We start from the raw sequence: 24080 nt of genomic DNA, 5'->3' as shown, positions 1-24080 counted from the left end.
TTTGACAAATTTAGCCAACTCATTTTGCCCCTGGACATGTATAATACATAATTTTACTGACGAGACATACAATGATAGCTCTCATGAATAACAAGCAGAAGTTGTGGTATCAATAGCACATGTTGTATAATGATGATGAACCTACATTACATGGATAGAATCTTCATTTGGAAACACTAGAATGATGCAGTGGGTTGTTATGGTACAATATTACCTCCTAATAACTGTGCAAATTAACTCATGCCCTGTCCCACCACTTTATTCAGTGTTGTAAATAAATCACATACTAATAGCTGAAAATATTCCTGCGAACAAGGTTCAGCTTACCTTCATGATGTACTTAATAACTTCACCTTTGCATACTAAAGTTTCCTTTTCCAATGAATGAATAACTTAAGATAATTAGGTTAAAAACAGTAATGACAGAATTAACCAACAGTTATAAAAATAAGAGTAGGTCAAGTCAGCAGAATAAATAAGTGATCAACAACAAGGGCACTTGATTAGAAGGAACATGCTCTGATCAAACAAAATGTAATGGAAATTGTAAATCCAGACAGAGATGTTTTCTTTATTACGAAATCAAGACAATGAGGAACAGGAAAGATTATGGTCAGAGGGATGGTCAGGAACATTAAACTAGAAGAATGAAAATGATAGGGATGAAGTACAGGAAAAACTGTATTAGATCAGTAAAAGAAGCCCACAAAATTAAGATCTCTACCAAATCCACAGAAGACTGAGTAGGTGAGAACAAAAGTGAGAGAAAGATGTCAGATGTGTAAAAAAAAAAAAAAACCTAGTAAAGTTGCAGTTGCTACAAAATATCCCTTCACTAAATGCCACAGATTCTAAAAGCTAGAGGGAATCTGAAGAGGAGTGAAAGCTACCAGTACTTCTCAGACTGAATTGTGGAGTAGAGCATAGATCAGCAAATGCATAACAACACCTGTTAGACAGCCATCCTGAAGGAAGGCGAATTCAAAAGAGGCACTCTTGAGAACAAAAAGAAAAAAAGAGTTTCATTAAAATATAGCGATGGGAGCCTTCAAGACCAGCACCTCCCAGCAAGTGTATTGAGGGGGGGATTCTTTGCAATCTCAGCACTATCAATAAACCCCACCACAAACAGATATCAGAGGAAGTTGGCCTTAGTGACTGGGAATCCAGAGGACTGTTTAAACCAAGAGACCATAAGAGAAAAGGAGAAGCTGTTTGTGTATCATCTGTCTTAAGTGAATGAAGGAAGAAGTCGCCTGCAAGCATACAGCAAGGCAGATGTAATGTAACTCGGTGCATAATTAAAGGAAGATGGAGCTAGATGTAATGTAATTCAGGATGATACAATTTCAGATACAGAGAGGGACATGTAGCATAGCTATGCTGGCACCTCAGGCAGGGATCAGTTTACAAGCAGCAGCTGGAAAGAGGCTATTTACCTTCTTCATATAATGACCTTATATTTTATGCACTAATGTGCAAGGCAGCATAAATGGCAGGAAGAGCTCTGTATAGCTGGAAAAAAAATTCTACCAGCAAGTACATCCATGGCAAATAAACTTAAGATTTATGTTTAGTCAGTGACAGTTCTAATAACACACCTGTGATCAAATGTGATCTTACAATTTTTTGAATAATGTTTAGTTTTTAAACAGAAATCAATATTTAAGAGTAAAAGACTAAATCATGACTCTATATGAGTTACTCTGTATGACACAGCAGAGGGGCATCTTTTGCAAATGACTGATTTGTGAAAATTAGTAAGGGCCCAATGTAATTTCCACCAAAGTCAATGGACAGAGATGCCTGCTGACTTCAATGAGCATGGATTAGGCTAAGTGAGCAGGCATGACAAAGCGGCAGATGTGTGTTACAAAGCATAATCAGATCCATTATTTTGACAAATGTAGTTTTAGTTTAAATATAACACAGTATACTTACTAACATTTTGTAAAAAATAATGAAGTGTTGGAACTGCAATACCATACCTCATGATAGCACGCTGTACTTTAAAGGTCAAATCCTGCTTTCCTTACTTATGAGTAGTACCACTGATGTCTATTGAAATATTTCACATGTTGGAGTTATTTCACACGTTGGAGCAAGTTTGTGTGTGGATTAGTAAATTTTATTGCATGTGAATTAGTACATTCTACTTCTGTAAGTTTAAAACTATCCATGTGAACCAAGTTTCTACAGCTACTGCAATTCTGCTATTTTCAGTTGAAAGCATCAGACATTTTGTCATTTCTCTCACAGAGTTATGACATATCTATCAATAATTCACACAAGACCAGAAAAGTATGAATAAAAAAAATCTGGAAACCATTCTTTCCATTTGGCAGCTGTCTATGAAAGTCTGTTTTATAATTTAAAAAAAAGCTCTTTTGCCCATTACACTGTTTCAAAATGATGTGAGGTGGCCTTATTTGATTATTCTATTTTGAAGCACAATTTAATTTTCAGCAAAGAAATCCTGATTCTGTAAAAAAAAAAGAATATAACTACTAGAATATGTCTGTCACTGCTGCAGCTCTTTCTGGACATTCTAAATCTCTTTGGTAAACCCTTCTATTAAGAAAGGAAATTTCTGCCAACAGCCTTTAGAATACTAGCACTCAATGACTACATTACATTCTTTTAGTGATATTTTACTTGTTTAATACTATCAGTGACACTAATTAAATTTCTTCAACTCACAAAACTCCTGTGTACGATATCTGTTGCTGGTGGTTTTGGTTTGTTTAAACAAGAGATGCAAATGCTAGAAAGTTATACTGAAACAATGCATTGAAGAACTATACATTTTTAAAGGACCATAAAAGTAAAATTATACAGCTTCAGGTCTAGTACGCAGTCTTTAGGATTCTGTACATTTACAGAGAGATATGCTTTCTTAATGTTGAATGTTATCAACTGTTAGTACATATTTTACAAGAGATAGCCTAAACATCACCTATCAACATTGCAAGTAACTGCTTTTAATTATTGCAGTTACTGATTTCAAGTTTTTCTCTATACATCAGAGATTTTACTACTTTCATTCATGATATTTAAGTCATTCAATGTTACGAAAAACGGAACAAGGTATTTGAGAAAGTGACATTTTCCGAGAATGTGCATGTATCAGCGAAACACAAAACAGCAGAGACATTTTAAACGTTCCACAAATTGCAAGAAGCATGGAAGCAATTTTCTTATTTTTAAATAAGAAAAAGCTGCACCAAACAGGCATGTATTACTAAATCCAATCCTTTAAATAGAAGAAGGAAATATATTTGATTTGGCATTACATTATTTGAATTAGACTCCAAAAGATCAAGCACTACACGTATCTATCTTTATTAATTAAATAGAACAAATCTAAGAAACAAGTACAATGGAAACTTCCATATCCTCTACCCCCATCCTTCCACAACTAGAGAGGGGCTAAATTCTGTCTTCATAGCTGGGCATATAGTGGAAAAACTATAAAAACCAGTCATCAGCTCTACAAAAACAGCTCTGTAACAGGTAAATAGGGCACCTGAGTTCTAGCTAGGAAAAAATAAAATATGGTAAAGGAACACTGTAGTGTTTTTGCGTGTGTGACAGGAAATGCTTGCAGAAAAAAAGTAAGTGGTGTGTGTTTGCCAAAACCTCAACTACACATATCCTGATACATACTATATGAGCAACTACGTGCATAGTATTCAAATAAACTGTTCCTCCAGAGCCAAGGAATGAAGTAGGCACAGAGGTATGCTTACATACATCAGTTCATGTTGACAGTTACAACCACTAGGGAAAAAAAGAGATGTGAAGAGGGAGGAAAGAAGGTAACATTGCTGTCCAAGTCCTTAGCTGACAATTCATGAGGCAGGTCAAGGTAACTCTAAGATGTTAAGCCTTGTACATGAACTGACACCAATACTTAATACCAGTACTGGTCATTTTACATATTAATGTATTAACTGAGTTGCAAAGGAAGAGTCTTGTTTCCTAAATTTTCATGGATAAGTCATTTCTCCATAAGGCAGCACAGCTAATAATTGGAGCAAGAGACTGTATTCCAATGTCAAATGGTAACGCCTCATAGGCTCCTGAACAATTCACTAGACCCACCTGTACCTCATTTTCCCTACCTGTAAAATGATATTATCCATTCTCAGATTAATGTAACCACTTACACACACACTCACTCACACACACACTTACTTTATAAACAAGGCAGCTAACCACCACTGTAATTACAATTTGTACGTGTATATGAAGTGTTTCTGTAGTGCTATACCATATATAGACACTGCAAGATATGGCACTACATAAACATTTAATATACATGTGCAAATTATTATATGGCTAATTAGCTGCCTTGTTATAAATTATGGAAGACAACATGGTAACGAAACACAGTTATGTAAATTATGTGCATTCTATTATCATCAAAAGCAATTACAGAAATTAAATTGTATTTAAAGACAAACTCCAAATAGATACATACAATTTACAAATAATTAAAAAATCCAAGTTCAGTAACATTTTTCCCAACATTTACAAGTACAGACGTTAAATTAAATATATTTTAAACCATACGGGTGTGCATATATTTTAAAATAAAATCATAATGTATGTACGTACTTGTGTGTTAAACCTGCTCTCCCCTTTCTTACTCTATCCTGGTTCACAAGTTCATTTTAAAGGTCACAGACATCTATGTATGCTATCTATTAGCCTTTTACATCAAATGTAGTTAAGGGGATATGGCAAAGGCTATGCATACCTCTAGTAAAAGAGTTTACAGAAGTGCATCTTTGAAAGAGATTATGAACTACTATTAGTAAAAAGCCTTAGTGATGCCAGGAATTACTGTACTTTTTTTTGCCTCAGAACTCTTTACAGGCGTAGGAAAGATGGAATAAAGTGAACCTGTTTTTGGAATTTAGTGAATGTGGAGATGGAGAGTTCATACAAAAGTACAATTATTTATAATTCTCCTATTTAACATTAATATTTACCTAAAGTCAACTTTGAAACAACTGTTTGCATATATTTCTTCTTCTACCCAGTTATAGGAAGTTACATGTGTGTATGGGCAAACCTCCTCCTACCATACTCTTTTCACGTGGATAGTATAATGAGTTATAACTATTCTGTACTCATAATTCAAGGATGGCTTTTTCCTCGCAGTTTTATCACTATCTATAAGTCACTAGCTGATACTTTCAGTCAAGAGGACTGGGCATACAGACTCCTGTGAAGTTGCTGTAACTATCATTCCACGAATCAGTTGTCAAGTGCTGCTTGTAAGTGGCAAGGCCAGCACTCCCCTACAAAAGATCAAGTGCATCCACTTACTGTAATACTAGAATACAGTATGCACAGAACATGCGTGCACCATTCAGTGATCACAAATGGCATTTCTCATAGTGGCATGAATGTTCGAGGCATTTTGTACAACACGGAATAAAAGGCTTCAAAAGGATTTCAATCTAAATTCAGACCAAAAGAGGGGAACAGTTCATGGGGGGAAGATAGTGAAGACTTGATGCATCAATCATGCATCCAGCAAGCTACATATCTGTATTCGTTCAAGTGTAATATTTGTAACTAAATGATCTCCAGCCAGGAAATCATGAAGTTACTCAGCAATATATAGATCTCCCATTTGTGAGACACAGGAGCTGCCAGCCCACTGTGATGTACTATAGTTGGGATCTATGAATTACAGACACATTTCAGATGTCTAAAGCAAAATATTATGGGCCAGCACCTCAGCTAGTGCAAACTGTATAGTGCCAGATGTGGCTCTTTATTTTTAAAAGGTGTTTAAAGGGACCTTGAGGTACAATCAGTGTATACACCCCTAGACTGAGTTGGCACCTACATATTTAAGAAAGCTCATTACACTGTAAACCAGTTATAAAAGGTAAGGTTATTTTATGTCTCTATTAGTAAGTACAGCAGATTCTGTTTCCAGGGGATACATGTACAGTGAAATTGTTTATTAACTTTCAGAAAAAAAACAAAGAGGACACACAGACATGGTTATACTATACAACGTACCACAACGCTTAGAGCAAACTTTGGAAAACTCAGCTTGCTATGTGTCACAAAAATTACAGTTCTATAAAAAAAAAGCATTAAAAAACACTAAAGAAAAATTCTAAAAAACTCTTACAGTGTAATTTCTCGGTATGCTGAACAATACTGTACTTACAGTTAAAGCTCCTCATGTTTCACACAGAGCAAAGTAGCAGAAGATTTCTTGAAACAAGTTTAAAACATAAAAATTAGGGCTGCCGATTAACCACAGTTAACTCATGTGATTAACTCAAAAATATTAATCGCAGTTTTAAATCACACTGTTAAGCAATAGAATACAAAGTGAAATTTATTAAATATTTTTGGATATTTTTCTACATTTTGAAATATATTGATTTCAATTACAACACAGAATACAAAGTGTACAGTGCTCACTTTATATTATTATTTTTGATTACTAATATTTGCACTCTAAAAATGATAAACAAAAGAATAGTATTTTTCAATTCACCTCATACAAGTACTGTAGTGCAATCTCTATTGTGTAAGTGCAATTTACAAATTAGATTTTTTTGTGTTACATAACTGCACTCGAAAACAAAACAATGTAAAACTTTAGCGCCTATAAGTCCACTCAGTCCTACTTCCTGTCCAGCCAATGCAAAGACAAACAAGTTCATTTACATTTACAGGACATAATGCTGCCTGCTTATTATTTATAATGTAACCTGAAAGTGAGAACAGGCATTCGCATGGCACTTTTGTAGCCGGCATTACAAGGTATTTACGCGCCAGATATGCTAAACATTCAGATACCCCTTCATGCTTCGGCCACCATTCCAGAGGACATGCTCCCACGCTGATGACGCTCATTAAAAAAAAAAAGTGTTAATTAAATTTGTGACTGAACTCTTTGGGGGAGAACTGTATGTCTCCTTTTCTGTTTTACATGCATTCTGACATATATTTAATATTTTAGTAGTCTTGGATGATGACCCAGCACATGTTGTTAATTTGGAGAACACTTTTGCTGCAGATTTGACAAAACTCAAAGAAGGTACCAATGCGAGATTTCTAATGATCGCTATGGCACTTGACCCAAGGTTTAAGAATCTGAAATGCATTCCAAAATCTGAGAGGGATGAAGTATGGAGTACACTTTCAAAAGTCTTAAAAGAGCAACACTCGGATGTGGAAACACAGAACCCGAACTACCAAAAAAGAAAATCAACCTTCTGCTGGTGGCATCTGACTCAGATGATGAAAATGAACATGCATCGGTCCGCACTGCTTTGGATCATTATGGAGCAGAACCCATCAGCAGCATGGACGCATGTCCTCTGTAATGGTGATTGACATATGAAGGGATATATGAATCTTTAGGGCATTTGGCACATAAATATATTGTGACGCTCGCGACAACAGTGCCATGCAAAACACCTGTTGTCACTTTCAGGAGACACTGTAAACAAGAAACAGGCAGCATTATCTCCTGCAAATATAAACGTCTTTGTTTGAGCAACTGGCTGAACAAGACATAGGACTGAATGGACTTGTAGGCTCTAAAGTTTTACGTTGTTTTATTTTTGAACGCAGGGTTGTTTTTTTTACATAATTAATTCAACTTTCATGATAAAGAGACTGCACTACAGTATTTGCAATGGGGGAACTGAAAAAAACTATTTCTTTTGTTTTTTACAGTGCAAATATTTGTAATAAAAAATAAATATAAACTGAGCACTGTACACTTTGTATCCTGTTTTGTAATTGAAATCAATATATTTGAACATGTAGAAAACATCCAAAAATATTTAAATAAATGGTATTCTATTGTTTAACGGTGCGATTAGCCAAACAGATTATTACAGTGTATAAAATTATATACAGCCAAACCATACTCTGTATCCCGCTGAGACATCAGCACTTTATAGCATTGTATTGCTGCATTTTGTGACATGTGGCACGCCTGTCACTGAAGTGTAAAGTATAGCACAAGCTGGCCTTTCAGCTGTGGCATGCCTCAGTTGAAAACCCAGAGTGCTACATGCTTTCCACTTCACTGAGACATGCCACATGTCACAAAATGCTGCTGTGCCATCATATTTTGGATTAGTTAATACAGGATAAGCAATTTACTGTGAACTAATATAAAACAAACTGTGAATTCTAAAGTCCTACTAAAGAGTTGTCACACTATATCTCTGAGCTGTTGCACTCTAATCTCTAAACTGGCCAATATTTAAACCATAAGCATGCAGATGGATCAGAGGAGTCAGGTCATACAAGTGGTTTATTAGAACAATACTTGTACATATTCCAATTACATTTGTATATCTAACGACACTTGAGGATAGCTATCTCCCAAGACAAACATTTCACTTTCCATTTTTAGCTGTAATGTATCTGGCAAACCCCACATAAAAATGTAGTTCTTTATGATGCTATGCTATGGGACATATCTACTGGGCCAACTTCTGCTCTTTGAGTGTAAGCAGATTAGACTTCTATGTGAGCTGAGCAGATTTTGGCCGCCTTTGATCATTACATGAATGAGCATGTGTCTGTGAATATATATTTCTATAGCTCTTCTAAGAATATGACCTAGGCTGGTCTTGAGGCTAGGATATAGAGCTCAAATTTGGGAGATCTTGATTCTATCCCTTGTTCTGTTACAGATTAATTCAGTGGTAGTAAAAATCTTAATTTATTTTACCCTCAAGTAATTTCTGTAGAAAACATCTAACCAAATGTAACCTGAGCCATCTGAGCAGATAGAGTTCCATCGTATAAACAAATTGCAAATGTTTTATGTCTTTTTACTGAATGACAGACTGATCTTGAACTACATGCAAGATATGATAAACATGACAAACAAAATGCAGAAACTTTCTATATATTGAAAGACAACCACATGCCACAGCTTAATAGGAAAATATGGGATTTCTGGAAGCTGCAGCTCCAAAAACTGGCTCTAATTCATAATGAAAGATCACAACTACAGCCAACTTTACCAAGCAAGCACAGCATTTTGTGGAGCCACTGACAGGCCTTGCAATTTCACTGTTTGCCAAAATACATAAAACTGCAAATCAATATTCACACTTCTTTTGCTAGTCTGAAGCACATCTTAAAGACAATACTTCCTAGTCAATGGCATTTGAGACGTATTCAAGAGACTGGGAGAATTAGTATATATCACTGCTGGTAAATACAATATATGTACACTAATTCGGTGTATTTTGTACATTATTTTTTCTTGTATAGAATGACTAAGCTACAATCCCACCAAAAGCACAAAAGATAAAAGTCAAGAGAACTTGTGTGACTTAAGAACATGACTTGGGTTCTTTTGAAAATCCTACCCAACTCTTTGGAACTATTATCAGAATGTTATTTACCATGTCCCTTAGGAGATCTACATAATCTCAGGGTTTATGTTAAACCTGAATCAACAGGTTTTCTTCTCTATTACATCAGACTTAGAACACAGTCTATGGGAGATTAAATACTCTCTTGTTTGTGTGTACATGCTAACTACTTTAAAGTGAGCTATATATAAAGTGCAGTTCTATTTTAAAATGTTCTGCTATTAGAATTGTATTGTGGGGGCTCCACAGCTATTTTGTCTCACTGATTTGCATATCACATTTGCTCTACTTGAAAAAAAACAAACATTTGAAATGCTTTTTCTAACTGCCAGCCTGACACACTTGCCTTAGGCTCGGAGAGTCACACTCAGTTCTTATCATCGCACACACAAAACTTAATAAAAGTACCCCAGCAACACCTCTGCAATGCCACTCTCTGTAGGTCATGCCCTCACAATGACACCTGTGTAAGCCTATTAACTTTAAACGGGTATGCCAAGACGTCACTCGCAACTTAATCTGAAGACAGCAGAGTGACTGAAGGGCCCCCCGCCGCCGAAATGCCACAGAAGACCCAGACCGCCGCCGAGTGAGTACAAGAGCCGCAGCTCCCCCGCTTTGCCCCAGGCCCCCTGAATCCTCTGGGCGACCCTGGAGATGGGAAGTGGTGATGGAGAGAGAAAAACTCTGATGGAGTTGGGGGGAGGGCTGGGATTGGCTGGGCAGAGAGACAGGGACTAGGTACTGGGGGGGGAAGACTGGGAATGGGACAAGAAATCTGAGGAGTGGAAAGTGGGATAAGGAGCCAGGGTGGAGAAGAGAAGACTTGGGCAATGAAATGTTGGAGGAGTTGGGGTAGAAGGGATCACACTTTATGGGGAATGGTCAGAAGAGAGTAATCACTAGAGGCCACTCCCCTCCAGAGCCTAGAATGGAAGCCAAGATTGTGGAGTCTGCTGTCAACAAATATCTGTGAAACCCACTGGCAAAGTTTCCCATCCCTCTCTAGTGCTGTTCCACATAGAAGAGGACAATCTACTGCTGCTATCAGATACTCTGTCAGCTCAAGCGGCAGCGCTCTGTGTAGTCAGTCTAAAGGTTCCAACCCGGACAATGAACTATGCACGTGCTAGCATGACACTCCACATGATTAAATTTGTTTTTTTCAGTTTTTTTTTAAAGCTAAGTAATTACACGCACAAAACTAAACAACATTAAGGTTCCAAAGTCAAGCACTCAAAAACTACGAAATGCCAGAATTAAGGCAGCCTGTGCATCCTTGATTTGCCTCCTTTGTGCATGCGCTGCATTATATATAGTCTTTAGTTATATACCCTTTTTTCCAAAGACTCCCCAGGGAATGAGAGAGCAGATTGCAAGAGAAAGGAGGGTCTCCTGGTGAAGGCAGTTGAATCCCGCACTGGAGAACTGGATTCTATCCCTGCCTCTGCCAGAGTTCCTGTGTGATGTTGCTCAAGTCACTTAAACCCAACTTTCCACATGCAGTCACTAATTGTGTGCACCTCATTTTCTGTGTGCCTGATTGAGACTCTGCGGTCGGAGTTGCAGAAGTGCTGAGCACCTGGGGACAAGTATTTAAAAGGTAACTCTTATGGATTTCAATGTGAGTCTGGCACCTAAATGTTTTTTACAATCTGGCCCTCACAGTTGCAACTGAAGTCAGTGGGAACTGTGCTTTGAATATATAAAGTGTTATATAATGCTAAGCACTTGAAAAATCAAGGCTTAGGGGGTCTCAAAATGGGCTCTGAAAATTTGTGACAACTTTTAACCATAATCTCTCTGTGCCTCAGGTACCCTTCTATACAATGTGGATAACAGTATCCCCTTCTCACAGGGGTGCTGTGAAAATAAATTCATTACAAATTGTGAAGTATGCAGATACTAGAGTGATGAGTACCCCAGGAAAGCCCGAAATGAAATGAATAATTCTGTCTTCAGAGTAGGATCTGAATAAGTGTACAGTAAATAAGGCACAGGGCCACCCAATGAACAACGAGAAAAGAAAGTATTGAACAAGGTGCTCATTAAGTGTCATTTTGAGCACTGAAAATGAGGCCGGGTCCTGTGATTATGTAATTAAAGACTGTATCATAATGCATACACACAAGGTGGCCAAATTAAAGTGGCACAGACAACTTTCATTCTGGCTTTTCCTAGCTTTTGAGTACTTGGACTTTGCAACCTTAATAATGTTCTTTTAATGTAGTTCTGTGCGTTTTATTCTACATAAATATAATGAGAGATCTCGTCTGTCTGAGTGATATTTCCAATATATTATCTAGTCACAATCTAAACAGAAGGAACAGGCAGAATTTATATTTTTAGCCATTTTAAAAAGGTATTATTTTATTACTCTTTTACAGTGCAGAAGACAACTGGATCTCTTTTAGGTCAATTGGTTCATAAGTGAGACTGCTGTACTATCTTAATGTATGTATAATTTTATAAAACTTTTAAATAGCCACCAAGATCTATATATTCAATTAAAGTCAACAGCAATTGTAATATTTCAAATATCATGTCAAGAATAAAAAGTTACCACTGAAGAATTATACCAGAGATGTAAAGTTTTACAGAATTCCAATCATTACATTTTCCATGACCCTTTGCCTCACCTCAAAGTGATTTAAATAATATAGTTTTAATCTACAAATGAACGTTTTTGCCCAGTAAACCCCTCGGTATAATTGGGTATAGTTGTGAAAGTCAAGACTCCAAAGACACTGCTTTAGGAGACAAAACACCAGGTAGTGACAGAAACAAAGCTCAACTACTACTGAGCTTATTTATGTGACAAACATTACACAAATGGCTGTATTTGTATAATGCTAAGACACTGGGGCAAATTCATTTGGCTCGCTAACTAGTACGTTAAGGGTAAGAATTAACATTTAGCCTTACTTTTACATAAAACATTTTCAATTTACCTTTTTAAGATCTTTTGAGAGAGTAACTCACATACGAACGTTAGTACTCACAGAATAAAATCTTTACATCATCCTTGAGATTTCGAGCATGGCTATTTTGCAATGTACTTTAAAAGTTATTCTTACAGGTAGTGGTAATATTACACAAAAAACAACCCTAAAACACATATTAAGTGAAGAAAATACTATTCTGAAAAAGCTTCTTTGGGTCTCTGTCACATTGATTTATAACAGTTATTTCTAAGACAGACAAAAACACACAGATGCAAACAATTACTCTATTTTTGTAGGCAACAAGTGAGGTGGGTGGTAACTGAGAAATTTTGAAAAATCCTGTCACAATATTCCGTTTTTTTCTTAAGTAACCCTCATCACACAACAAACGCTCGCCACATCAGAGACTTTCCAGGGCCTGAAGGGCCGCTTTGATTCCAGACCGCTGCAGGCATTAGTGGGGACGTAATTAGGGTAAAAAGTTCAACCACAGTTCCATGTCTAGAGTGCTGCCAGAAATAAATTTCCTCTTATTCATTGGTTTCTACTGTACCCTCCCTGAGAACCATATTGAAAACACATTTATTTTTGTAGAGTTTGTTCCTCTTCTAATTAACAGTATAGCATTTACACTATTTAATAATTTAAAGCGGAATTTAAAGTGGCTCTAGAATCAGCAGCTTTGGCTTAAAGGCGTTCTGTAGTATCTTTTCCCTGTAGTTCTTCTTTTGACAAGTGACTCAGGTAAGGTATGCACTACAGCTGTTTTTATTTGGCTATGCATTTAACATAAGACTACTTTTCCCCCTTCCTATAATACGTTTGGAGGCAGTCAATAACCAGCGCTAGGATGAAACTATGCTCCAATTTGGAAAGCTTCTCTACCCATTCCTCCCTTCTCCTTACCAAAAAAAACACAACAAAAAAAATCACTTAAAAAAGTTTAGCTTATTTACAAATTTCATAAAATCAGACCTTTCAAAGCTCTGAAATACTCAGGGTTCTTATTTATTGGCCAACATTTAAACCCAATATACTCATTTGCTTCCTTGCAGATCTGATGTAGGTTTATCATTATAATATACTTTAATCCAACTGTTATTCCTTATTATAGATCAAGTCAATTCTACCAGACTGAACCAACCTCCAACATTGATTTTACCATGTTAGTGCCTCAGATTCTTCTGACCCTCATTATCAACATACCAGATATTCCACTAAAGATGTTCTCTCTTGATGTATCCATTTATAAGAGATTTTTCAAAACTGTATGTTCACTTTTCTGATAATTAAAATGATGTTATTTATCACAACTACTAGGGAAGGGAATTAAATGTAATTATAAAAATAAATTAAAAGGATACAAATCCAGCCTTAAAAAGATTTTTTTAAACAAAATAAAGAAGGGTTGCTATCTTTAGTACATAATGTAATAACAAAATGTAACATCACTTGCAACATTCTGTCAGGGATGTACTTGGTCCTGCTGTGAAGGCAGGGGACTGGACTCAATGATCTTTCAAGGTCCCTTCCAGTTCTATGAGATAGGTATATCTCCATATTAAAAAACAACAAAAAACACCTTTTGGGAGCCTAAATTACTATATTCACAGGTTTTGTCTTTCTCAGGTTTATAAAAACTGTCACAAGAGCTCTAAAGACTAAAACGTGAACTTCCTACAGTAACGAGTGATGACAACATCGTTTTCATCTGCTAGGACTCGAAGAGAGCTCTGCAGGTCAGATGATAACACAAAGAACACTGCAATGGACAAAGCTTCATCGGTTTATCGCAATACTAAATGGATCTCTTTGGAATAGTGAGGATAGTGTATAAACCTGCAAGAGGTCATGGTACATTTCAGATTTTAGGAAGGAAAAAACAGCTATATCACTTCTAGGGGAAAAATGTTTAAAAGGACATGAAGGTTGGCAGAGAGGTTGCTCTATGAACTATAGGATACTGGGCTTATTTCTAAAATCCTCATGGCTGTAAACATAATAGAGGTAATATGCTCTGCTCATGAGAGGTGCTGATACACAATCCAGAAATGCCCACCAGGCCAGTGTCCAAAGCAGGGGGGTTCAGGGAGACTGTGAACTTTCTTGTACTATCATAAGAAAATTCACTACAAAGAAAACCACAAAATCCTGTATTTCTCATCATTAGAGCAGCTCAGGCAGGACATTATGACATAATTTTATGACATTTTGTCAAAATATGCTGTTTTGTCACAGCCAAAACGTTTCAATTAGATGACATTTTTAATCAAGAAGGTTTTTGCAGTCCAGGGCTCTCTGGTCATCTCTGAGCAGAAGGAAGTAGGCAGGGAGAGGGAGCTGAATCAAAAACCTGAGCTTTCTGATTTGAAAACAGTAGTTTCAACAAGTTTGTTTTGCAAAAACATTCAAAAGATTCGGTTTTCATTCCAAATTTTTGAACCCTCAAAAAGTAGTCACAAAATGGACTTGCCATCCTCCAGACAGCTCTACTCATCATACCTAAAACCACATAAGACTTAGTGAATTGAGTGGAAGCTATGGGTTGGGCTGAATTTTGCTGTCTGTTTTTTGGACTTGTTACAGGGCTACAAATGAAGCAAACATGTAGCCTCCAAGTATTTAATTTCTTGAAAGGGAGTAGGTTTTAATTTAAAGCTTTTTTAACCACCCTGTGGCTGTGAAAAGCAAGGGTGGTGACAAGAAAGAATTTACAGGACTTTGTGAATCACACAAAGTCTCATGAAAACAAAGGACTGCTTATATTTTACAAACTTTATGAAATCTACTTGCTGGTGTCCAATAAAATAAAAAATCATAACCATCTGTCCAATTCATTTTTTATTTTATGGGTCATTTTAAATTTAAAAAAAGTAAAAATATGCTATACTTTATCTTCTTGATGAATGGATGGATACATCCTTCACACATCCAGCCCTATGATTCAATCCCTGGCATAACCCAGTGGCTCCGAGGCATAACCACTGCATTTGCACTGGCATTCCAGTTAAAACGTAGCAGAGAGGGTTACTCAGAGCAGTGTGAGAACTGTGAACAAGAACTTCATTCATCATAGCTAATTTTCTCCTCCTGGGTGATCCTTCAAGAAAGCTATGCTGTTTGTCACTTCTAAATCATTTCACAGCTAGCTAATTTTAAAAGTTACAAGCCACAGGTTCTGAGAACTGGACACTGATTCTAGCATCAATCAGAAGAAGAGCTGGTTGCCAGATAAATGTTGGGTACATATAAAAATCTTTAAATAATATTCATGTAGCGTGGTATTAAAGCTTAGTTTTAATAACATTATTTTTATATTTTTCCTGGTAAAACAGCTTTTTTGATAAACATTAACACTTCTCTAAACATATTCTTCAATAAAACTAGTATTAACACGTTAGTAGATTTCAAGCCACAGTGACTACATAAACTATCTATTTCCTGAAAAGCTGCTTGCACTAATTGTTTAGTCTTGTAAACAGATTTCTCAGTACAGAAAAATGTTAATTGCATTAGCTAAGTCATATATTTTCCATCTCCTCCTTCTCCAACCCTCAGCCTTGCACCTTATTTCAATGCCACATCCTATGCTTCTTGCTTCTCATGCACTTAAGCGACCTTCATTTCATTCTTCAATTCACTCCAGATTCAGAAATTATTCAGAGATTTTCTTTGGTCTATGTTATGCAGGAGGTCAGACTAGTTAATCATAAAAGTTTACCTTTGGGCTTTAAAATTTATGAATATTGAAGCAATAATTTTGACACCTTCTACTGCTGATCTAACCACCTATGTCTGTAGCTCTGTCTGGTGTATCGTATGTAGACTATAAACTACTGAAGGCAGCAACTCTCTCTCTTCACATTTATAAAGAGCCATATACACTTGGGGTAAATGAGCAACGTGCTCAGCACATCTTACAAGGAGCTTTAGAACTTTGTGGTGGTACAACTCAAAGTTCTTGGGAAACTATGTTTGTCTGCTGTGGAGTACGTCGCTATCTGATGATAACACCACTGTTGGGGTAAACCGTTTACAGGGTTTTCAGAAATATTTGCTTGTGGATACATTGTTACAGTAAGGGCTAAATTCTTCTCTCTGATATACAGATTCAACTCTACTAACTTAATCCTCTATCTAGGTGGGCATGTAATTAACTACATCAATTATTGCCCTAGCATACGATACCTTCTGACTACCTACTAAAATGACCACCGAAAACAAAAACGAAAAACAAACATTTTCATTTTTTCATGGATATAGAAGAGGGTAGAAGATTTGGCAGCTAGGAGAGTTGGGTACTGTAGTGGTGTGGCCACTGATTGGCTCTCAAGCACCTCTTTGTGGACAGAGGTCACTCTTCCACACTGTGACTCTCTGAGCGATCTCATCTCTTCCAAAAAACCCCCCCAACAAACGAGGAGTCCTTGTGGCACCTTAGAGACTAACAAATTTATTTGGGCATAAGCTTTCGTGGGCTAGAACCCACTTCATCAGATGAAGGATGGGGGTTGCTTTACCAAGTATGAGGTCAGTCTAACAAGATAAATCAATTAACAGCAGGATACCAAGGGAGGAAAAATAACTTTTGAAGTGGCGCAAATGCGGTTGTATCTTAGAGCTTGGCTGTAGACAATGGATCGTGTGATGTGGTCTGGATGAAAGCTGGAGGCATGTAGGTAAGTATTGAGGTCAGTAGGTTTCCGGTATAGGGTGGTGTTTATGTGACCATCGCTTATTAGCACTGTAGTGTCCAGGAAGCGGACCTCGTGTGGACTGGTGAAGGCTGAGGTTGATGGTAGGGTGGAAATCATTGAAATCTTGGAGGAATTCCTCAAGGGCCTCCTTCCCATGGGTCCAGATGATGAAGATGTCATCAATGTAGTGTAAGTAGAGTAGAGACGTGGAAGCGTTGTTCTAAGTCAGCCATAAAAATAGTTGTGGGTGAGGACAAAGTCAGAGTCACAAAGTCACAAAGTTCAGCAAGTCACAAAGTCACAAAGTTTCAGATTTGGGGACAATTTATACCAGGGGTAGGCAACCTATGGCACGCGTGCCGAAGGCAGCACACAAGATGATTTTCAGTGGCACTCACACTGCCTGGATCCTGACCAATTTTAATTTAGTTTTAAATGAAGCTTCTTAAACATTTTTAAAACCTTATTTACTTCACATACAGCAATAGTTTAGTTGTATATTATAGACTTAGAGAAAGAGACCTTCTAAAAATGTTAAAATGTATTACCGGCACGTGAAACCTTAAATTAGAGTGAATAAATGAAGACTCGGCACACCACTTCTGAAAGGTTGCCGACTCCTGATTTATACCTTCAAGTCAGCGGGACTGCTTTGGGTACCTGCATGGCTCCTCTGTATGCCAACATTTTTTATGGCTTACTAGAACAATGCTTTCTCAGCTCTCGTCCCCAAACACAAATACTCACCAGCAACTACACACCACTCTCTTACCACTTCAAAAGTTATTTTTCCTCCCTTAGTATCCTGCTGTTAATTGATTTATCTTGTTAGACTGATCTCACACTTGGTAAAACAACCCCTATCCTTTCATGTATTTATACTTGTTCCTGTATTTTTCACTTCATGCATTTGATGAAGTGGACTCTAGCCCACGAAAGCTTATGCCCAAATAAATTTGAGAGGCCTTGGCTACACGTGTGAGTTACAGCGCAATAAAGCAGCCCCGGGCGACCTAGCTCACTCCCCGTCCACCCTGGCAAGGCACGTTGAGCACTCTGACTCCGCAGCTACAGCGCTGCTTGTACTCCACCTTGGCAAGTGGAATAACATTTGCTGTGCCCCCGCTGGAGTGCCACGGTGCCAGTGTGAATGAGGTGTTGCGTTACTGTGCTGTGATTAGCCTCTGGAAACGTCCCATAATCCCCTTAAGTCAAGTGGCCACTCTCGGCATTGTTGTGAAATTGGCTTCAGGAATGCAGAAATGCCCTTTCAAAGCTCCGTTTTGAAGAAGCTGCCTGCTTATCAGCTCCAAGAAAAGCAAACATTTACTGTTTGCTTTGAGTGAGTGAGAGAGAGGCGGGGAGAGAAAGGAAGGTCTGAACTTACAAGACAGCATGCTGAAACAATCTCAGCACCCCAAAAAACCACTCTCTCTCCCCACACATACACACAACACACCCCTGTCATACTCCACCCCACCCCACCCCCATTTGAAAAGCATGTTGCAGTCACTTGCATGCTGGGATAGCTGCCCATAATGCACTGCTCCCAATGCCACTGCAAGGGCCGCAAATGTGTCCACGCCAGTGCACTTGAAACTGTCATTGTGGACAGACTGCAGCGCTTTCCCTACTGCGCTCTGCGAAGGCAGGTTTAACTCACAACACTCTACATCTGCAAGTGTAGCCATGCCCTTAGTCTCTATGGTGCCACAAGGACTCCTCGTTGTTTTTGCTGATACAGACAAACACGGCTACCACTCTGAAACCTCTCATGTCTTCATAGGCCTTTTTAAGAGCTCAGCTCAGGGGGTAATTCAAACATCCCCACCCTGTTATAGGCAGGCTGTCATTGGAGGAAAGCAAATTAGTTAACACTTGAGACACCAAACTTCTTGTTACTTGTGAAAGCTGCAATAGCAAGAAGGTGTCTGTTTAAAGCACGCAGTTTATAAGCAAGGAGTCAGTCTGACAAATAAGGCGGAACAAGAACACACACACAATTTTTTGCCAACATGGCCACTTCTTTGACTAGCCCTATCTTGTTATTGTGCTCCAGGTGAAGCACAGACTTGCACTACTGAATTATAATTTGAGAAGTTCAGTTTTGGTTTGACTTATACACACAGTGAATATCAGACAACCAAGCAAACTGCTCACCATCCCTTACTTAGAGCTATGCCTTACTTCTCTACAAGTGCAAGGAAAAATCAACAAGGACAGAAGTTTGTTTTTAAATTAGTTCCTATCATTGTACTGCTCAATTTCTCCTCAAAAAAATCTAAGTGACAAATTTAGCACTGGAGGGTAAAATTAAGTACTTACACGCCTTCATAAATTCTGTACATTCAAAATCGAGTCCAATATGTTTTAACAAAACGCTGTATTTGCAGAGATAAACATTCTATAGATCCAACAGCATTTTCTTGTTACAGATTACAAGGCCACTTATAGGAGCACTCAAATACAGGATTTCAAAACCTGCTATGTGCAAACAAATACACACAGGTACACTGTCAGTTAACACAATAGACAAAAAACAGCTGGCCTTTATAAGAGCTAAGCTTCCTCTCCCCCATTCTTCTCCACAGAACTATTATGGGGGGCGGGGAAGACACTGATTTGGGAGGAGAAGGGGGAGTTAATGCATTCATTTAACAGATTTCTAATTTTGATTTTTCACCACTTAAAATTTATCTTTTAAGATGTTCTGAGGTCTATCAATACTTCCTTGTTGGTGTAACAACATTATTGTCCCTCCTATAACCAGAAACATAGTGAGCATGCCTATGTGAAATTCCACAAAGACAGAATTTACGCAGATGTTCTTTCCTTTTTGGTTTTCCTTTAATTTGCAAATCTTGTAATCTAAGACTGAAGTTGACTGAACCAACATCTAAACCAGCACCGCAGTATCAGCCAAAAAACACAATCTGTTTCCCATTTGTGTGTCAAGACTGCATCCTTTTTGGTGGTTGAAAAAAACAGTTATTTTGAAATGATTATACAGTGAAACTGTGCAAGCCTTTAGTAATTTTATGAACTAAGTTCTAGATGGAAAATCTGACTTAAAAAAATAAAAATGGGTTTCTAGAAAACTAGGTCGTAACCCAAGTTGTAGGAAAAGACTGAATTTAGAACATGTAGCTTCATCTCTAGTTAAATAATTATTTAGGGAAGCTGGCACTGTGCTAAAGTTTTGTAATGAACTTATTTTCAACAGTACAGTTGATGTCACCTAAAACTGTGTGCCAGAAAGATATTTCAAAGCAGCAAAATTAGTCTCCACTACAGCTTAGTACAAAAGTAAATTAATCACTTCAGTTCAAAGAGACTCATTACAAAAAGATGTATTTTGTCTATTGGGCACTAGCCACCTTTTTTTAAAAAAATCATTCCTGATATTTTGCCCAACGCAACGTGAGCTTCCTTAGGGGATATAAACAAATTACCACTTTCCTATAAGAGCAGAAGGATCTATTCATCTAAAATCATCTGTCGGATTCTGTACTGTGAAAGGCCACAAATCTTGGCTGACCTATTTAAAAGAAATGTAGCTAGACCAAGAAAAGCTTTTTTAAAATATGGGAGGGGACATCCATGCAGAGATTTATTTTAATAAGCTTCTCCACCCTATGCTTTTGCATGGCTCTCTGGCTAGTTTATTAGAGTCAAAACGTAGCCCCTTGTGGTCAGAGGGGATTGTTTTTAAACCTGAAGTAATTCAGATGGAGGCTAGGTTTGTGATCTGCTATATGACAACTATTGCTAGTCCAGGTTTGCAAGACATTAGGTTTTAATATATAAATAAGTTTAAATTTATTTATAGATGATATAGATATATAGATAAATAAATTTAAACTTATTCAGTTTCCTACAGATTGTTGTCATATTTTAAGCCTTTTCATTAAAAATTTGAATAAAGAATTCTGAGGCTGATCAGCTTCAAAGAAAGTATTGAATCAAAGTTAAAGACTCCACCATTTTGTAGTAAATATCAAAGAATTTATAGTACATGTGCAGTGGAGTCCAATGATATATAAAGAGATTCTTATATTAAACTGGATACGGGCACTGAAAGGAACATGGACAAGGTGGGAAGAGTTGCACTCTGTCATATCAGAAGTTCACAAAAACTTTTAGACTCAAACCCTAAAGACAAAGAAATGGGTTTGCCCAAAGTGTATCATTTCAGAGCCTCCACGTGACATTCGGAAGTTAAACTTAACTCGCCCTCAAATGTGAATTCAGTAACTGTCCAAATCATTTGGAATAATCAAGACAACAAACTGTGTCTACTCCAAACAGGAACAGACCTCTATATTGTTTTGTTCGAGAATTTCAGAAATCTTAAACTTTGAGATAAAATTATTAAAACAGGCTTGTAATCACATGGCTCTCATTAAAGCTGTGTGGTTAAAACACTAAGAAAATGTACTCCCTTCATCTCTAAGTAGCTGTTTAGAATCTTAGTAGTTTAATAAAGCTTCCCTAATTAAAATCAATGAAGTTAAGAACTGCCTTGACTACTTGTTAGGTCACATTACAGGAAATGTGCATTCAGTTCTCCGTACTTTCCCACTATTAACAAAACATCTACTTTAGACCTTAAGTTCTTGGGGAAAAGATTTAAATTTAATAAGACATTCTTGGATCAATGGACAATCTACAGTACAACTGAATATCTGGGGTTTCAGTGGAAAGTTGCATGCATGTATTAACACCTACCAGACAATAGGAAGGACAATGAAAAGATGCTATGACTCAAAAATAAATCCACAGATGAATTTGATGCTGATTTTATACACGATAGTCATGTCTGTTTCATAATCAAGGAAACAAATCCTGAAGGTGCAAAGCATACAAGACATTTATTTTGTCAGGCAAAACCATGATAGGATGAATTTCTTAATGATATGGTAAAGGGACGGTGAAAATTGTTAATGTTCTTTTTTTAAATGCTGATGATAGCTTTAAAGTGACTCAGTAGAACTTGAAAATTCTTCAGATTCCAAGAATAAAGAATGTCCTACAGTAAAATACTATAAAAATACCATTCTATCACAGCTCCTTCACTGTATTATATTTACTTTACAGCAAAAGGAGTACAGATGAATTTCCTGAGACTAACCACTAATGCAGATTAGAGGTTAGAAAACAGGAAATTCCAGATCCTAACATGAATGTGTCAATATCTCACTGATATAGTCCTAACAGATAAAGTGCTATAAAGTGCTGTTATGAAATGACTGTGCAGGTGTCGATTTATGAATGATCTGCTTTCTATCAACATTTTATTAGTTTAGCAGTCTAGTGTCTCGGTAAAGTCTAAAACTTCTAAATGCAATTCTAATACATATTGGACTTTCAATTGATCAGACACATCTTTTGTGCATTCAGCAGCATCTGCACAAGTTCCTGGAATCATGAGAGAATGTTATACTGTATATTACCATGTTTGTAAATACGACCTCTCACACACCACATAGGAATGTGTGCACACAGTTCTGATCGTTTAAAAAAAATAGTTTTCCCATGCTCAAAAGTTTCCATGATAACATGTGTAATAGCTTACTCTTGTATTACAGTTTGGGGGGTTAGTGTAACATACTGAGGTTTTATTGTGAGTCAAGTGTAAAATGTACTGGCTCTTTGCCTTACACCCACAAAGTTAATAGCTGCAAGCTAGGTTTTACAAGAGCTATGAAAAATGAATGCTACATAAATTATCACTGAGAAAAAGAAATCTTAACTAAAATACTTATGTCTGGAGACAGCAGGGGTCCAAGATCAGTGTGTGATGTTACACATCATAGAGTACTCCCCGCTCTGTGCTGAAAACCACTATACCAGACATTCACCTTTCCTAGACAAAGGGCACTTCCCTCATTTGTGGGGAGGATGGTGGGGGAAAGCACAGTATTACAAAATCAACTGTTTTGGAGGAGTCAAAACAGTCAAGGGAATGGTAGAATGTGCCAGGAAAGAAGGAAGGACAGAACAATGAAGAACTGGGGAGCATCAGAGCTAGGCAGGAAAGAAGCCAGAAAGTTTAAAGAACAGCAAGAAAAAGACAGGGGTTGGCCAAGGCTAAAGAAGCTACTTTAAAAAGAAAAGTTTATCCTAACTGTAACCATACTGCCTCAGACTGTGATCCAGTCAGATCTCACAAAGTAACCAGGGTCAATACTTGAATGGGAGACTGACAGAAAAAAGCCAGGGGGCTTCTGGAAGTGGCATTAGCAATTCGAAAGGTGACACGTTTTCCCTTTAAGTCAGTGATCACCCCATGCCCTGGCACGGCATTGGAGGTACTAGGCTGATGGAGGTATTGTCTTCTGAGTGAGTCATTAAGCCACATTTTGCAAAGGTAGAAACCTTAGCCTCATTTTCATAACCATATCCAAACTCATTTGGCTTTGTCAGAGTGTAGCAGGCCCTCTGAAAAGGTCAGGGGAACAGGAGCCTCAAGTTCACCTGTGCTTAGTTAACTCACTGAGTAACTGGGAGGCAGTTAGATAGGCAGGGAAGCACCTGGGCATGATAAAAGATTAAGAACCTCAGTTTGAGGGAGAACTTCTGAGGAGAAAGGCAGCTATCAGAGAAACAGTCGGATTGTAGAGGGCGAATCCTTCCAACAGAAGCAACCACTCAAAAAGAGAGGAGCAGGGCAAGAGGTTGGGGAACGCTGAGGGAGGAGGCAGCTCAGTGAGCAGCAAAGGACAGAAAAGAATTGGTTCTGGCTGTTCCAAACAAGGTTCCTGAGCTGGAACCCAGTGGAGTGGGCAGGCCTGGATTCCCCTATTCCAACCAAGGACTTTAGAAAACAAAGCTCCAAACCTAGGAGGCCTAGAGCTGTCTAGCCCCCACTAGAACCACAGAATTTCCAGCTCCCCATTATCCAGAAAGGGACAGAGACTATTAAGGACCCAGCCAGAGAGCTTGGTTATAATAAGGACTTGAACACAGAACATGGTGGCATAAGGGGGACAGAGTCAGGTGGTGGAGCTCCCCACCCCGCCTCAAGGGTGGGCTAATCAATAACG

The 24080-nt window shown here is 37.7% G+C and overlaps 1 protein-coding gene and 1 long non-coding RNA gene across 14 annotated transcripts in view; one reads left to right on the top strand and one right to left on the bottom strand.

The window, feature by feature from the left end:
* LOC120387270 overlaps positions 1 to 15085 on the top strand; it is a 42141-nt gene extending 27056 nt beyond the window's left edge. For 2 of the 3 annotated variants that reach the window (XR_005590087.1, XR_005590086.1), the window contains one exon: positions 7004 to 7352. This is a non-coding gene — a long non-coding RNA (uncharacterized LOC120387270). Of the gene's footprint in view, positions 1 to 7003; positions 7353 to 13966 lie in introns of those variants that run through there. The other variant, XR_005590088.1, reaches the window with a different exon arrangement.
* The window catches only part of BCAS3 (BCAS3 microtubule associated cell migration factor), a 486041-nt gene that overhangs the window by 416090 nt on the left and 45871 nt on the right, over positions 1 to 24080 (bottom strand). The gene's annotated exons all lie outside the window — the stretch shown is intronic.

This window comes from Mauremys reevesii, linkage group 20 (assembly GCF_016161935.1).
Source record: "Mauremys reevesii isolate NIE-2019 linkage group 20, ASM1616193v1, whole genome shotgun sequence".
In the NCBI taxonomy this organism is placed as follows: domain Eukaryota; kingdom Metazoa; phylum Chordata; order Testudines; family Geoemydidae; genus Mauremys; species Mauremys reevesii.
The sequence above is the reverse complement of the archived record's forward strand: the minus strand, read 5'-3'. Positions and strand labels throughout refer to the sequence as shown.